Below are 15,285 nucleotides of genomic sequence, written 5' to 3'. Positions count from 1 at the left end.
AGAGTAGGTGCTATTTCTTAATGCCCAGTTGACATCATTCAATTTAGATTTAACTCTCCTCACCATCAAATATAAAAAATAAAACAAACATCAGAACAAAAATATTTCCTCCTGAAAGAACCACCAACCAAGCTCTGATGGTAATACTAGTGATTCTCTATTTTTTTCTATTTTGACATGTCTGAAGCTATTATCTGATGATTTTTAGAGAAAACATTCACTCTCATTCAAGAGTTTTTTGTTTTTGTTTTTCTTTTTTTAGCTAGGCATACAATGAATAAAACTTTCCAGATAATGCTAGACTGGGCTCAGATCTCAGGGGATCTGAAAGCAGAATTTTCTTGGATTGTCTCCAAGTCCTTACAAAAGAGGATTTTTTTTTCTTACATTGCTGACTTGGTCAATAATTCAACCCCTTGGTGGGTGGGAAGAAATACAAGAAATCTTTTGGAGAAATTTTGTATATTAAATATATTTCAATAAATCTGAGAACAATTCAACCCTGGATTAAAATCTAAAGCATGTATCACCAGGCTTCTATTTTTATATTTAAATTTTTATAGAACCCGACAATCAATCACATATTGGTATTAACTACTTTATCATCGAAGTCTATCTTATAGGCCTTTATTTAACTGCTTCTTATGACATTTGACTTCAGCTTTAGTTATGGTCTCTTGCAAACAAGAAATTCAGTTCATTTATAATCAGTTCACATGCTAATCTAATAGTTCAAATTCCAAATTATGATCAGAATCTAAACCCTATAATAGCTCAATGTAAAATGCTTTAATTGAATCACAAAGGGAGAAAGATGTAATCCTATAAATCAGCCTCAAAAATATGACATGCTGAGAATGCTTTTCTGGAACATTTAATTGCATGACACAGCAGGCATCATAAATCTATAAAAAGGAATGTGTTTCTTATAAGCAATCATGTTATATAATTTAAAATGTCATGCTAGTAATACTAGTTTTTGAACCCATCAAATCACCCCAAGTAGTCAAAACAAATCCTTCAGGCTTGTACAAATGTTTGTGTGAGCAAAAGGACAAATGGTTATCATACCTAGGTGGTAAAGTGTGCTGATGATAAAGTAAACATCTCAAATTCAAAAGACAAAGAAGATGGTCTTTGGAGCAAGTCTTAGGTCTAAATCTCAGCTCTACTACTTTCTAGCATGTTGCTTTATAATTCTAGCATTTTCTACCCTGTCCAGGAAGAACCAACCCTAATATTTTCATATAAATAGGACATAACAGTGACAATCTGCTAGAAAAGAGAAACTAGGGGAATTGTCTTAAGCTGTCTTTGCATGACAAATTTGCTCTTTTTATTTATGTTGCTGGTATATTTTGGATGCCTTGATAGATGATATAATGGGTTATATAGCCAAGTCATTCAGCCATCCCTTGATCATAGACCTTATCTATAAAATTTTGCCACCCAGAGGCAGGAGGTTCCGAAGGTTACATTAAAGAATGTGCTCTGTGCCAGACACAGAGTATGAATTCAACCAAGTGTAATCTTCTTTCCTTATCTACACCCTCCTCTTCTCTCCTATTCTTCAGTTCAGATCCCAGGCAAGGCAATCATATTAGCTCTGTCTTCTGCCCAAGGACATACTCCTTTGTCGACCATTCATGTTGCAACTTGCAATACTAGTCACCAAGGCAATGGGATGACTGAGTGGATAAATTCCTTACTCTGTTAATATAACTACACAAGATTGCCAGTCGTGAACATTAGTCTCTTAAATAAAGAGTAACACATTTTGAGGAGTCATTAAGTTTTTTCTTGCTTCATTAGTAGTTTGGAAAATTAAACACAGGACAGAAATCCCAAAGAAGGACTCCAATTTACTTATTTTTTCATGTATTTGTGCCAAATAAGCTAATAGCTTTATCCAAAGATTGAATCATATTGAAAGTGATTTTTGAAGATGCTCACCAGTTATAAACAAAGATAGATATTGAATATGCTCTTTTTAAAATATCTTTTGTTTATAAGTCTTTCATAATTAAACAGTGATCTTTAATGCATGGTTGATCTGTTCCAACCCCAAAACAATGGTCTGTTAAATGGGATTGGCCAAAACCGGTTGGCAGTCACTTCAAAATAGTTATTGCTATTCTGATGTCATTTAAAAACTGCACATGAATCAAGATTTGTTTTGGCTCAGTAGCATATATATCATGTATATATGAATACACACATATATATACAAATGTTTAGGTACTAAATAGACAAAAATATGTTTAATGAAACTCAGACATTACTGCGTAGAGTTAATGCCTTCTTGATTTTCTTCTAAAACATACTTTTCTCCTCCTTTCTTCTAGAGATCTTTTTGTCCTATTTCATGGCAAGTTCTAATCTCACCTCCCCTTGGATAAGTGCTCTATTAATATTACCTTTGTTTTTCTTTCTAGTAAGAATTTGTTCCTCTTTCCTCTAAGTTCCCACAGAAATTTGTAATTATCATTATGGTACTTAATCACATCATTTTATAATTGCTTACCGATCCTTCTTTCCCAAGAGTTATGATCTTTTAAAAAGGGTCATCTATTCACTATATATTCATTTAGTACAGTCTAAGGTGAAGACCTCTGATGGGCACTGGTTCCTGACTTCAAGGAGATGAGAGCCTCCTGGGAGATAAAAATGTTAATCAAATTATTATACAACTCATTATAAAAGTACAATTCTACTTAATGCCACTGGAGTTGAAATACATTTTTTCCATGAATGTGTTAAAGAAAGATAAATTCAACCTAGTTATAGGGATGAAAAAAGGCTTCTTTGAATAAGAGACAATTGAGTGGAGGTGTGAAGAGTGAGAGGGGATTAAATAGGCTAAGAGAGGAGAGACATGAACCTTTCCTATATTATTTAGCTGTGCTTGTAATGATAAAAATGCATATATATATCTGCATATGTATACACAGACAAATCATCACAGTGCTATGTATGATCAGATTGCTTCAAATATTTTGCAATAAAGAGTCAGCAGCAGACACATGCCCTTGGCCCTCTCTATGTTCATCTGCAACTGTGGCGAACTGTCCTCATGTACCATAGCCACTTCCCACCCCAAGCACACATCTCTTTACTTCTTGTCCCTGAGGTTCTCTCTAGCTCCCCAGGAGTTTGCTATATACCAAGTCAGAGAAGCATTCAAAATGCTGATTAAATGCTGACCCTAGAGGCAACCATCATCAAATGAATGACAGTTGTTGGTTGGTAAATATCCTGCTTCCTTGGCTCCGGGTGGGACAATTCTGAAATGTATTCTTTCTGGTCCCATTACCCCCATATCTTCACCTGTGCTTCCTGGGATCAGTTTCCAGATAAACAACCTGTACACAAGTCTCTGTTAGGGTGTGATATGAGGGAGGACTTAAACTAAAATAAAAGTTGGCCATCATTCAAAACACATGAAATGCATGATTTTAATACCCTGAGGTTTGTCATAACTATAACCGCAGCTGATATTAATCATTGATTAACTTTTGCATGAGATATGTTCTCATTGTCATGTTAATCTGGAAAACTGTCTTTCCCCTCACATTCCAGTCAGTCTCGTGCCTCCGTGCTGTGGTCAGCACAGCAGTCAGTGATGCTGTGGCTTGCCTGACATGTGTTGCCTAGGATCATCTTGACACAGGTCAGGCAGAGCCTGACTAGGAAAGGCAGGGCTTGGGAAGAATAGATTGTAGGACATGGGGAGTATCAGAAATGAGCTTTATTTTCTCTGAAAGTTTTTGTGTCATTTCATTAGTGAGTTTTACTGCAGATGGCTCTGGGCCCTTAGACTATAATTCTGGCAGTGAAGGGAGGGACTGCTCTAAAATATAATAGAGCTTTCTGTGGGGGAAGGTGAGGGACAGAAGGCACAAAAGTCCTGGTATGACAGAATTCCTCCCTGACATGAGAGGAAAAGTTTAATTTGCTTAAGGGATATTGACACCCTTTCCTACAAACCCATCTGTTTTTCTGTTGCCCAAATAGGACACTTTGTACTTGGCATATTGGTACTTTTGGAAGGTTATGTAGAATAAGGTAAAGTTAGTAAATCTTGAATTTTCATACAATTAAATTCAACAATTGCTGCGTGCCTGCTCTGTGGTAGGCACTGCACACACACTTTCCCAAGCTACCTCATTTAATTTACATACTAACCACGTGACAGAGACATCACCATCCCATGTCACAGATGAAGAAGCCAACTTAGAAAAGTTAAGTTGCCATAAGCCAGCAATAGCAGTATCAGAAGTTGAAATGTAAACCCAAGGCTCTTCCTAGCATTTGATGATTGAATAGGTATGAGACGGTGTGATCTGGTGACAAATCAATAGCCAAAATAGTTGTTATATTTCTCCTGATATGGCTCTTGGAAAAATGTTTCTCTTCTTAATAATTCCCTTTATCTTCTGATGAAGATAACAACTCTTCAAGTGGCATCTTGCCCAAGAATTTTGCAGTAAAACAAATGATGTAATTTATTCTTTTGTATCCTTAATGTAGAACATAGCAGCATTGTATTTACTAAAGTAAAATCTCCAATTTGGGATATCACAGACATAATGAAATCCAGTCACAAAACCAAGCTGATGATTAGTCACAGACAATGAGTGCTATTCAACCATAAGACATGAATATCAATTCCCAACACACAATACAGATCTTCACCTAAATCATTGCAAACTTGTTCTTTCCCCTCCTTTTCTGCCCCCAAATACACCCAGAAGGTTGAAAAGAAAATAACTGTGTCCAAGTATTTTAATATACTTAGATTTATAGTTATATTCTAAATGACAGCCACATCAAAAATAAGCATCTTGTTTATGAAGAAGAGTTGAGTATGCTCTGTAGAATTTAATGGTAATAGAACTCCTAACACAATAATATGTTTTTCAGAATGGCTTTGATTTCATGTTCACTTAGATATTCACAGAATTTTCTAGAATTCAAATTCGATGTTTATTTTCCTATGTTTAGTTCAAAGTATGCAAGATCTCTGAGCAGTGTGTTTGAAATCTAATCTAAGAAAATCCTTTTCTTTACAGTTTCCTTGTTAGAAATGTGAGTTAAAGCTTCCTGAAAATCTATTTTTAAAGCCCTTGGTTCTTTTTTCATTGACAGAAACAGGTAAAAGATTACTGCAGGGAGACAAAAATTAGAGGAGATTTTCTGGCTAATAGAAGAGCAAGAGAAACTTACTAACTTGCCTGGTTAACCCTTTTCCGTCTATTAAAAATAAGTAGGCTGCAGATAATTAAAAGAGTTGGTTAATGAGTATAAGCTGTCAATAAATTAAGGTGAGAAATGGCCAATTATCAGGCACAATTCTATTTGGGAAATTGAACTTTATATTTTAAGATATAACATTTGGCAAGTGAAAGAGCTAATCCATATTATGTATCTTTGTGGAAAGGGATTTACTACCAAAAGTATTGGTTCCAGATGGATAAGCATTTTGGATATGTCCTTGAAGGCTCATACCCATTGTCGTATTAGAAGAACATGTTGGTTATTAGCATCTAAATTTTAACTAGATGGCTAAAGTAGGTTTGTGATTGATACAATAAGAGGCATTTTAAATGTCAAGAAAATTTCTAATACTAATAGAATATTTAGTTAATTCCAAATTTGCTAGATAATTCAAAATCTTACAGATTCACAAATTTCATCTTAAGGTCAGCTGTTCAAAGTATCTCAGTTTGGTTGAAATTTCCAGGACCCTTATAGGACATTTAGTTGCATAAATGACATAGTAATACAGCACAATCGAATACAGTTAGAAAGACCTGGGCCCTAGTCTTATCTCCTCATTTACCAGTGATGAGACCTATATCAAGTTATTTACTACATTTAATTTCCTCATCTATGAAATAGTGATAGTTACAGTACCTAATTTACAGGATTGTTGTGAGAATAAAATGAAATAATGGACATAAAATGTTTACCATGCAGTAAACTCTTCCTTTTTAATCCTGCTTTTGTCTATTATCATAATCTTATCCTGGAACAAAGGGAGGGCAAGGAGTATGAGAACTGAGTCTTTCCTCAAGTCTATATATGTGCAAATTAAAGGCATAAGCTAATATAGGAATGAGATGATCTACACAGTCTATAGCAAACTGCCTGCCACATAGTAGGTATTCGGTTACTGTCTTTATAATCTTAATTTGGAAAAAAAATTGAGAAATATCTAGTTTTCCTCTGAAAGTACCTGTCCAACTACAGAACTCAAGTTTAGCCAAGGTAGGTGACACACACACACAAAAGGAAGCAACAGGGACAGGAAAATCACCCACTCTAACCAGAAAATCACATGTGAGCCTTGTCAGAAATTGTCATTACAGCATCTAAGATTAAGACACCTTCATAATGATATCTCTATTACCACTCTTTGCCTGGGTAAAAATGCTTCTTCTTCCCATAAGTGGGAACATGATTTATATTTGCCCAATACTAGATTTTCCCCAAGATTTTTGAAATGGAACTAAATGAAAAGGCTCATTACTGAACTGGAAACTGTAAGCCACTAGAGAAACAAAATGTTTTATTATATATGGGGATGCGTTACATTGGGATATACATGGTGCTTTAGTATTCTTGGAGATTTAGAGAGGAAAATAGAAAAAGTCTGGCTATATCTCGGTCACAGTAGTTGATGCGGCAGAGAGGACATTACCAGTAGTATATAAAGTGCTTTGGGTAAAGTCTAAAGAAGAGAGAGGAGAATAAATGGCCTAAGAGACCTGATACCCATAGTCTAGTATAAAGCCTGTATACTCAACACGAGGTCACTAAGCAGGCTTGTTTGGCAAACCAGCCAGTGCGCTAGCACCAGGAATTGGGTCCTGATGGGCTGGCTGGATATTTTTATTCCAAAAATAACTTTTAAAAGCAGAAATACTCAGTGAAATATTTGCACATGGTTAAGTCAGTGTTCCTGCAGGTCTACCTAGGAAGGAAGGTGAGAGAAGCAAGTGGAAGTGCCCGGTGGACATAGACACTAACAGGACAGCAACTCCCTTGGAGGCCACTTTCAGTGGAGAGAAATAAAGGCAGAAAAACTGGTCCCTTTAGCCTCAGAGCTTCTCCAGGATTTATCGATGGCAATAAAGAAGGTTTCTACAAGTTAGAATCTCCTGCAGTGCCTGTTAAAATGCAATTTACTAGGCCCTATCATGACATAGAAATCTGCATTGTAACAAGCTATGCATGTAAATCTTATGAACGTGAAGTTTTAGAACTTCTGTTCTATAGTTTCAGTTTAAAGAAATAATCTGAGAGGTAACTGGCAGGATGAATTCAATCTCTTCTAGTTTCTTCAGAAGAGTGGCAGTTGGCTTTCTCATGAGAACCTTACTCAGAGATTGGCTCTACAAAGTATTTACCTGGGCATCATGCTCTCTTTAGAGGCATGGACCACCTAGGAGGTCTGATTTCTTGTCTTCTTCTGTGGAATAAAAGAAAAAAATATATACTGTTCCTCATTTTGATTCAACAGCGAAAGGCAATTTATTCTTCCTTCTTACCTCTTCAGCTGAATGGAAACTGAATACCATAACTTTCTCAGGTTAGACTGGCCTCTCGTCATTTATTTATGCCTGAGGCATTAATATATACTATTCAACAGCTGGCCTTGGATTTCATCTGTTTACTCCCAGCAATCAAAACCCTGCTTGTTCAGCATCTTTATAATCTCTGTTTCCACTCAGACAGACATGAGACTCTTCTCTACCTGCCATTTAGTCATAATAGCCAGGCCGAATGACAAACATTCTAGTCCCTAATGCTTCCTATTCTGACAAGCTTTCATAATAGTTCCTCCTTACTTCACACCTTTGCTAACAGGTGAATACATGTTGACACATCACTTTTTTTTTTCTTTTCTATTTTTTGGATACCTCTCTAGCAGCTGTCAGGATGAACTTACATTTTCTACTTGTTTTACACATTCTGTTATAAAGCCCAGTAGAATCCTTACTTTCTGGACATAATGCGATCACCACACTTCATGTTTTCCTATTTCTTTTAAATACTGGTTATCTGGTTACTAAAAGTGCCTCTACATTTATTCTAATTCAAGTTTAAATTGGAGACATTTAACGCCTCCTTTACTCTTGCAAGAGATACACAATAAAGTTAGAATTAAATGATTAAAGATTTCATGCTGTTCCTGGTCTTTGTATTTATACTAATCAGCCCTGCATTATGTCATTGTGTTATGTGAGCAGTACATGCTTGTAAAGGCAGCAGACAACCAGCCTTCTGTTGATTAGGATTTCCTACCAAGATGTAAGAAAAGAACTTGGAATTATTTATGGAACAGGAGAATATATATTTTGTTTAGTGTCAGAAGATGCCTGAAATTATACTCTATAACCAAGGGGGATTTATAAGCTTCTAAATATTAATCTAGAATTAACTTTGGCTAATACATGTAAAGGATTAAAACTAGATTGCTTAAAAATAAAAACTTGAGTTCATTATTTAAATTAAAAAATTATTTGTATGGAAAAGAGAAATGGTGAGAGGAAATGAAGGGGGAAAAAAAAACAAGAAAAGAAAACAGGAAGAAGATGAAAAGAAAGGTCAGAGTGTAATTCAAAGAACATTCTCTTTTGGGGAGACATAGGGTTAAATCCCGCCTGACCTGTCTACTATTCATATAACACAGAGTGAGCACCACAATAGCACTGATGAGCATGTTATCCACAAGGGTCTTGGTTCCCTTTTTCTTAAAATACAGAGGATAATTCCTATTGGACCAATCAAAATGATTGGTGACAAAAAAACAAAAACTGAAACTACTATGGCTAAGTTCAATGGGAAAGTAAAGTACTGGTTAGATATTAGGGAACCCCAGAAGCCTTAGGAAGATGGGGAAAAAATGAGCAGGGACCAAAGGAAGCCGTATGCAGCCATGATCCTACCACATTAAGATTTTTGTGGAGTGGTAGATGGGATATTATTAAAGATTCTCTGCTATAGCCACTGCAAACAGTCTCTACACCTATGAATAAATCCTTCAAGATTCAAGTCTGTAGGCAGGTGGACAAACCTAGGTACTGTGGCTGTTCTTCAGCTTCTAAGGAGCAAAGGAAAATCCTATCTGATACCCCAACTTGTGACAGTGACCCCTGCCTCCCTCCTATCTTTGCAGTTCCCCAAACTAAGTAGAATGCCCAGATGCTAGGAGGACTAATATTACAAATTTTCCTTACCCTTGAACACAGATTATTAAAAAGAGACTAGTATTAAAGAAAATATTTGGGTAAAAGTACCTGATACCTAGCACGTGTTTGATAAACACCATTTGCATTGTTCTTTTTCCTGGTTGCCCATTCACATTTTCACACATAGAACGAGGAATTGCTATTTGCATTTTAACTATGAGAACATTGAAATAAATGTAGAGTTTTTGACCTGGATCACATGGTAGATTGATGACAGAGCTAGGCAAGTGCTCTAGCTTCTGAGCAATGCATAAGAGCAATGCCAAGGACATAAATATATATATATATTTCATTCAAGGACAGTAGAGAAGGAATGGCTTTCTTTGTTATTTGATTCAGATTCAGATTGAATTATTTAATTTCAATCCCCAGTGTCTACTCAATTGAGCTGCAGATTTCTTATAATGAATAGTATAACACGACAGCAGAAAGAGAGGGTTAATATTCAGACATGCTCCTGACTGCTGAGTGAACCAGCTTTGGTTTATAGATGTAATTTTAAATCCCCAAGTTTTATCTGTTTCCTTGATTCCCTTAGGTTTTGGGAGTTAGCTGGTAAAGCTCACCTCAGCATACTACTGTTAAAAAATACTTTATTATTTACTGGTATTTAAAATATCCAGGTAGCTTAAGGGCAAAGTATGGAAGCAAGGAGGAGAGAATTGCTTACTTAACAGTTATTCATCTCCTATCAGTGGTTTATTGTATAACTATAGATATAATCGAGTGACTTATACTGTTATTTAGTGTAATGTTACCTATTTAATAAATTATTGTGTTCATGTCAACCATACCAGGAACCGTATATTAGAATATTAGTGCATATATTAAACCATATTCTTTTTCTAGTAAAAACAAAACTGTATCATTCTATTTTTTCACACTAACAAGCACTGTGAAGTGTCCAGCATTTCTTTGTATGACATCTCTTCTACTCTTTTCCAGGAGGTTACCTCTCCCTGTCCTAGAAACCCCTCCTGCTCTTTGTGTTCCCTGCCAGTCTCTGGTGCTACTCTACCAGGTCTCTCCAGGGACTGCTGCTGACGTGCCAAGACTGTCAATCTTATCAGGTGACCTACAATTCAAAGGGACACTGTAACTTCTCACTAGATGCCATGGCTCCCCCATGGTCTCTCAAAGATATACCTATCCAACTGCCCCAGTGCCAAAAATACATTAAGAAGGTATCTCTGCTTCCTTTAGCTTTATTTTGTTCTAAGGACCCCAAAACAAAGGTTCCTTGTGTCCCGATGCTTTATAAATTCTAGCCAAACATGTCTTTCATTTTTTATGAATAACTGCTTCTCCGCTAAGGAGCTTGCATCTGGACATCTCAACTCAATGGATTTAAATATCATTTACAACAGAGTATCCCAAACTGGTATCCCCCCTCTGCCAATTTCTACTTCCCCTTACACATACTGAATGCACTCTGATTTAAAAGGCTTTCTTATTGTCCCTTTCCTAAATAAAACTTTGATCCCTCATGCAAATACACACGTGAATGGGCCAGTGGCATTCCAGTGATAAACATAAACTCACAAAAAAACCCTTTATGTACTATATCCCATAGTCCAACAAATAAGCATGGAATGAACACGTTTCATCCCAAGGATGCTTAGGGATCTTTAGGATGTTTGCTTTAGTGACTCTCCATTACAATTCTGTGTGACGTAGCAGTTGCTTCATCATTCGGAAGGGGATCTTGAAACAGTGCTTTCCAACAGAACTTTCTGCAGTGATGATGGACATGTTCTTTATCTCTGCAGTTCACAATAGTAGCCACATGTCAGCAATGAGCACTCGATACATAACTAGTATCGCTGAGGAACTCACATTTTAATTCTGCTTATTTTAATACCATTAAATTATTTAAATAACTACATTTGAGTAGTGGTTACCACATTGGAAAATACAGCTGAAGGAACAATTAAGAGCAGAAAATTCTTGTTCTTGGTTCCATGACATGTAGGATGTAAATTTTAAAATAAATATTTATTGAAGCATTGGTAAAGAATCAAACAATAACAACAACAACAACAAACCTTGATTTAGGTAAGACACTGACACCATTAAATTACAAATGAAAACAGGAAAAAAAAAGAGTAAAAAATAAGATTGCCAAAAAGACTGTCAACAACCATAATTCAAACCGTCAGTAAAATCAAAGAAGTAACTATTTGAGTTTAGTGACACTGTGAAAAGCATGAGACAATTAAGAAAAACTGTTTCAAGAAGTAAAATAATTTGGTCTTGAAGTGTAATGGGTAGAAGTAATTGCCTTGGCTGGCAGGCATCTAATTTCCTGATTTTAATGTCTTAAATACAAAGCATGCAAGAGCACTAAAGTCAATTTTAAATAAGCCCAGATTTTTCCCCTTGGGTATCAAGCACATTTAAAATAGAAAGAAAAAAAAGGAGTGGTAAGCAAAGGTGACATGGACCACCCAGTGACAAGAGAAAGCTGGAGTACAATTAGGAAATATATAACCTCATAAAGGGAACCACTGCTTATCCTCATGAAGACAATTTTCACTTATTTCTCAATAAACCTGATTTGTTGGAATTATGCTAAATTCAAAGCTCCAGGTCACACCACTTTGAAATCTTGAGGCAGAGAGGTACAAGCGATTTAAAAATTGAAAACAGGATCTCTGACGTGTGCCTGGGACATGAGCTTTGTGTCTGATGACTAACGAAGAGCTATGCTAATTTTTCTTTTTATAAATCCTGTCATTGCCACCATAATGGCTCTGTGATGCTGTGAGGATTAGATGCTTTTGTGCCTGCAACTCATTATGTTCTTACTAATTTTGATGTGGCAGGGAATTATAGATGCAGTGCATTGTAAAGTCTTGTATGGAGAATGAGTTGGCAATGGGGATGAAGAAAGGCACAGATTCATCAAGACAGGTGGCTTTATTTGCCTGTCATTGTTCTTGTTGACTTTGTCTCATTGCTTTTGAATTCCAAGGGAAAGTGAGAGTGTAAAGGTGGAAGGAGCCTAATTCACAGCCCCTGTGCAAGTCTTTAGAGGGCAACTGATCAGAGATATAAATGGGAAGGAAGCCAAATACTTCAATCCTTGAAGAATAATGATGACCAATCCTTCATTTGGGGGCTAGACACACTGCTAGAAATATCTTTCTATCTCTGTATATTATATTTCAGCTTTAAATCGAATGAAATTTTACAAAAGTCACATGACGTACAAAATACTAGTCAGCGTGGTAGAGTGAAAACAGTTGCTTCAGAGCCAAGCAGACATGGATTTTAATTCAAGTTCAGTAATAACTTTTTAGGAATCCTTGCAAAATTTAAATTCTTTTAGCCTCAGTTTACTCTGCTGTAAAGAAGGACCAAATTCCCTCTCTCAAAGGCTTATTATGAGTATTAAAAGATAATGTATTAAAAGCCTATCACTGGTCCAAAATAGGCACTGGACCATGGTTAGTTTTTTTATTTATTTTCCCCTCTCTATGCTCTGGCTACTGTGCCCAAGCCCTAAGGAGATCAAATGATTTGAGACAAATGCATTATTTGTTTTCCTAGTTGGAGCTGTTGCCCTGACGTCCCGCCTCCTTGCTTATCCTGCTGAATCCAGCTATGACAACTTGAAGGAACACTGAAGGTCTCATTTATCAATTTCTTCTTAAGCTGGGAAGCTGGGACCAGCCCTAAGCAGCCAGCCCATACTAGCTTTCCCCTGGCCCCTTCGGCTCAGTGGAGCCAAACATGAAAAGCAAAGCAAAAGGCATCACCAGCCCCAGGAAAGTTATTCAAGTCTTCCCAAAGAGAAGCTATTCAAAGAATCAAAGAACAACTCTTCACATTTTTATAAAATCCCTCAGTGCTCCCCACAAAGGACTCCCATTATGGTCCTGCAGAGGAGACTACCTCTGTCCCCTCAAAAAAAAAAAAAAGAAAAAATGTGCCTCATTCTCTGTCAAAGGTTCTGTGTAATAAATAGCACCCCCTGGATTCCTGATATCCTCCTTTGCTGCCTGTGCTGTTCTTGTGTCTGCAGATGCCTTCGTATTAATAGTGTTAGTGATGACTGTGCTGTCACCAGCATTTATTGTGAGTGATTTCAGGGCACTGGGATCGGTAATTTATATACTTCCAGCAACTCTCTAATATTTGGCATATTAGTTTCACATCCATTTTACAGGGAGTATAACTGAGCCTTTCATATCATTGGTAAGTGGCAGAGACAACTCAAATCTCAATCTGAAATCTACGTTCTTATTTCACGGTCATTTTTAGCCTTTTCCACTATCATTTTGGCTTCTGGAAATCAGATTCCATACTTGATGAGGTTGGAGTAAACGGTGGGGAAGTTTATGGGCTCCTCAGATAAAGATAAGGAGATATTATGGGACAGCGGAAGTAGAACGAACTAAAAAGCTTTTCACTGTCAATGCAATCTTGAAACTGTCTCCCTTTTTTTTCCTCCAAGCAACTCTGTCCTCATCTATAAATACATAAATGTAGTTAATAATCTCTGTCCTACGTGCCAGAGAAGTTTGTTGAAAGGATCTAATAACACATTTTATGTGAAAACTCTCTGCAAACCATAAAGCCTTATGCAATATTGGTGTTGTGACAATTAGACAGTATTAAATTTTAATATCCCCTGGGATGGGGGGAGGGACAGGGAGACTCTCTGAGATTATCCACAGATCATACTAAATAGAAGTGCACTTTTTTTCTTGTCCTATTTTCATTCATAAGAACTCTATTCTGGCCATGAATCAGGAGACCATTACAAAAAGATCATGGGCTGTGGCAGTTTGACAGACTTGAATCCATATGCCAGCTCCAACACTTACTTGTCTTGTACTTCACCTCTCTAATTATTTACATAAGCTATGTTTCATTTCTCTCAGTTCTATGATGAGGCTAATGCTACTCCCTCTTTCACAGACTTTCTGTGAAGATTAATGAGATAGTCTGGCAAAACACCTAGCTTTGTACTCTGTATACAATAGAGAGTCAATAGCTGTAGTCTTTTTGCAGCCTTACTTAAGTGACCTGAGAAGACTGTGCTAAAGCAGAAGGACCACACCACATTACAAAAGGACCTTTGATTCTTTAAATTTGTGATTGCCATGTGCAAATCCACATAATGCTAAATCTCCAGATACACATGGGGGCTTTAATAAAAACTCTTGGGGGTTCTGATACTCTAAATCTGGGGTAGAACTCAGGAATCTGAATTTTTAACAGATGTTCAAAGCAATTCTTATGGGAAACCAGGCTTGAGAACCATAGTTTTCAATGATAAGATAAGTGATTTTTTTTTAAAACAGCTATGTCTGCGGTTCTTAACATATCTCATATTGATTACACTTTAGAAAATAATGTATGTCAATGTGCCAATGTAGTGTTTATAAGGGATATTTTGAACCTATCAGCAAACACTAGGCTTTGATAATTAGTGAGATTCAACAAAAAGCTCAGGGTTACCTCCTCTTGCTCCTTCAAGTCTTAGATCTCAGTTCAGTGAATAACGCTCCTTCCACCTCTTCGGCCTTGTTGGGAAACCAAAATTCCTTGAGACACAGTAGGTTCTTGTTACTCCTATCACCAACTCCTCACTTTTACATGCATAACTTATTGGAAGAGTGAAGGTTACCATGGTGACTGTCTTTTTAGTTGATTGACAGTTTCCACTTGTATTGCTCCTTTGCTGTTGTGAGTTAAAGCAGTGAAAAATAGCATAAAATGGTATTTAAGTTTCCCAAGTCTTAAAATAAAATGTGTCTCAAGTTGACATACTTAGCAGTTGAAGGGAAGGAAAGATTCCCTTCACTTCCTCCTCTCTTCCTTCTATTTGCACACCGTGTCTTCACTTTTTCTTTGCAGAATAACAGCATTTAATCAAAGACACTGGTTTCCATTTCTTTCACTGAAGTATTTTCCATGGCAGGTTCCTGACTACCCTCCTATCCATGAGGGTCTAAATGACTGGCATGGTAGAAGAATTTTCTCAGTATAATCTTGTGTTAACTAAAATCTTTTTTTT

At 36.6% G+C, this 15,285-nt stretch overlaps 1 long non-coding RNA gene across 1 annotated transcript in view; it reads right to left on the bottom strand.

Moving 5' to 3' along the window:
* Positions 1 to 2,590: 2,590 nt before the first annotated feature.
* LOC120588979 (uncharacterized) overlaps positions 2,591 to 15,285 on the bottom strand; it is a 31,951-nt gene continuing 19,256 nt past the window's right edge. Inside the window, exons 2-3 of the long non-coding RNA XR_005649359.1 lie at positions 7,413 to 7,474; positions 2,591 to 2,654 (exon numbers count right to left, since the gene is read on the bottom strand). This is a non-coding gene — a long non-coding RNA (uncharacterized LOC120588979). The remainder of the gene's footprint in view (positions 2,655 to 7,412; positions 7,475 to 15,285) is intronic.

The sequence above is a fragment of the Pteropus medius genome, unplaced genomic scaffold (genome assembly GCF_902729225.1).
Source record: "Pteropus medius unplaced genomic scaffold, Ma_sr-lr_union100, whole genome shotgun sequence".
NCBI lineage: Eukaryota > Metazoa > Chordata > Mammalia > Chiroptera > Pteropodidae > Pteropus > Pteropus medius.
The sequence above is the reverse complement of the archived record's forward strand: the minus strand, read 5'-3'. Positions and strand labels throughout refer to the sequence as shown.